This window comes from Nannospalax galili, unplaced genomic scaffold (genome assembly GCF_000622305.1).
Source record: "Nannospalax galili isolate Female #2095 unplaced genomic scaffold, S.galili_v1.0 scaffold205, whole genome shotgun sequence".
In the NCBI taxonomy this organism is placed as follows: Eukaryota; Metazoa; Chordata; class Mammalia; order Rodentia; family Spalacidae; genus Nannospalax; species Nannospalax galili.
The window spans coordinates 275,615-278,284 of NW_008353921.1; the positions used below are offsets into that span (position 1 = coordinate 275,615).

General features: G+C 54.9%; 1 protein-coding gene across 1 annotated transcript in view; it reads right to left on the reverse strand.

Moving 5' to 3' along the window:
• The window catches only part of Chd6 (chromodomain helicase DNA binding protein 6), a 218,395-nt gene extending 217,989 nt beyond the window's left edge, over positions 1 to 406 (reverse strand). Inside the window, exon 1 of the mRNA XM_008850984.2 lies at positions 254 to 406. The gene's annotated coding sequence lies outside the window, so the exon portion shown is untranslated. The remainder of the gene's footprint in view (positions 1 to 253) is intronic.
• Positions 407 to 2,670: the final 2,264 nt, after the last annotated feature.

A 2,670-nucleotide genomic window follows, 5' to 3' on the forward strand; every position in this document is an offset into this window, starting at 1 on the left:
CGGAACCCGCGGCGGGGAGGCGGAGGACGCACAGCCCGTGCCTCAGGCCTCAGGGCCCTCCGCTTGGCCGTCAACCCGCCGGCCGCGCTCGGACCCCTGCCCGGGCCGGCCTGGCGCCGCCGCAGCCCCTCAGTCCGGCTCCATTCATAGGAGCGACCCCATCCCGGCCGGCGGGGCGGGGACAGGGTCGCCGCAGACGAGGCGGGTCCGCCGAGGCCAGGGGGGAAAATAAAAAGTTATGAGAAGAACTTACCTAAAATGGCTCCTGCAGCAGCCAAAATACAAACAGCTATTATTTGGTGAAGTTTAGCTCAGACACCCTGCAAGGACACCCTAACACAGCTCGGGCCCTCCTCCCCGGCCGCGCCATTGGGCCGCGCTGGCCCCAAACACAGACTCATTGGTCCTCCGGGCTGCAACTCAGACGGAAGCCCATTTCAAGCTTGCTTGCAGGGGCGAGTGATGGGCTCGCTCCATTGTGCTCGTATTTGCATGGATGTGATCGCGGCGCTGATTGGTCGAGGCCAGGGCCGCCCCGCCCCCTGCCTCGCACTCCCCGCCTTGGAGCCGGCGCAGCGCGCGGCCCCGCCCCTCGGGACGGAGCGGCAGGGCTACGGGGGCGGGGCGGGGCCGGGGTCCTACGGGCGGAGGGGGCGGGGCGGGGTCCTACACGCCGCCGACCGCAGGCAGGGGGCGGGGACCGGGATGGGGACTGGGTGCTGCTGCCGGGCGTCGGGCGAGGGCTGTGCTCGCAGGTGAAGGTCTCGCAGGTAGCGGGCGAGCGCGCTGGAACACCCGGGGCTGGCTCTCACGCGGTGGAGGGTGGGGGTGGTGGTCGGGGTGTCTGGTAACCGGAGCGTGCCCAGGCCCAGGCCCTGCACGCTGACGCTGGGAGAGGCGTGGGTACCACAGTTCAGCCAAAGAAGATGCTAAGAGGTCAAGCAAAGCGGAAAGCCCTGTCGTCCTATCTCCAGCTGCGGCTCCTGCGCGGTGCGACTGACTCCCTAGCACACCACGAGCTTCTTCCGGGGGCCTTGCACACCCAGGAGTTTTCCAGCCCAGGGCATCCTGCAGCACATTGGATGTGCCTCAGTAAAAGCAGATGTATTTATTTTCGGGCCTGTCTCCACTACCATCCTTGTAGCATCCTCAAGGACAAGGCCTAGCATATGGCAGCGATTCGACCAATGTTATCGTCCTTAATTCGTTAGTTAGCAGCTCATTTTTAAGTGCCCACTAAATAACAGAAATTGATCTAAGACAGGATACAGTGGTCAGTAGGACAAAGCCCTTGCTGTCACGGAACAGGCCAAAGAAAGACAATAAGTAAGTAAATAAATAAATAAGGGGCATGCAGTGATAAATGCCGTAAAGAAAACGGAGGGAGGAAGGAAGTCAGACCATAGATGGGTAGGAACAAGCAGGAGGGATGAGGACCCTGCCCTACCTAGGAGAATATTCCCAGCAAGCATCCCTTCCGCTCCAGGACCCAGTGATCACCTTTCCTCCTCACTCCCAGCCTGCCCTATCTGGAGTGTTTCCCCAGTACTGACTTTAAAAAATAAACTGGTTGAATTCTGACCGTAGGAACTCATTTTACATTAAAGCAGGAGTGATCTGAGTCTGATGACTCCAAGAGCAGTTTGTCAAATGCCTTTAAGATAAGCATGGTGTGAGTGTGTTAAGGGTAACTACAATGGCCTAACAGAGCCTTCCTGCACCTCTAGAGAATATTTTTTTAGCTTCTCTGAAATCCCAGTTTTCCTATGGCTTTCAGCCTCTTCAGTTTTGCCTCTTTACTTCTTGGGAAATACCATAGATATGACCAGTTTGAAAGTGAACGGATTGCAGCTTACCTGCCACCTGTCTGTCTCAACCTGACACCTTCTGTTTGATTCAAGGCTGGCCAAGATGTCTCACAGCCCTTCCTTCCTCTTTCATCTTTCCTTAAATACTAAATACCAGCTCTGCTGTAGGTACTGTTTTGGATACCAAGGTGAGTATTAAGGCAGACACTATCCCTGTCCTATAGGAGCTTACTATTTAGTTGGGGACAAGGCAGAGTCATGGCTCCTGAGGATCTCTAATCCTGCTAAGCTGGTAAGAGAATTTACTAGAAGCTAATTGTCCTCCCTGAAGGCTTCACAGGGAGGTCCTTCTTACCTTCTAAGCCAGCTGCTTTAACAGCTAAAACAGACCCTGTAGAGGGGACTTTGAAGCTGGTAGTCACACCCCTTTGGCCCAGATGCCAGGATCACAGGTTCCAGGGTACAGTGCTCAAAGAGCTGAGGTCTCGGAACTTCACATTTCTCAGAAGAGGCTGGGAGAAATAAGAAATGGACAGAGAGGGCAGCAAAGGTAGTCAGTGAGGCTGTGGGGAAGTAAGAATTGGACAGAATGTATTTCCCAAAGCACGGAGGCAAGAAAGAACTGGCTGGAGATGTGTGGGAACAGGAAGCCGAGGGAAAGTAGGCTTATCAGTAATTGCCATCCTCAAACTTTGAAGAAAGTAGCATAAGAAAACTTAAACACACAGACACAATGTTGGGTGGGCAGACAAGGAATCAGTGGGAGGCCATGATGAACTCGCAGCTGAGTAAGATGGGTTCAAGCAAAGGAAGTGCAGAAGATGCTGCAGACTTGACCTTGAAAGAGTAGGTCTGTGGAATT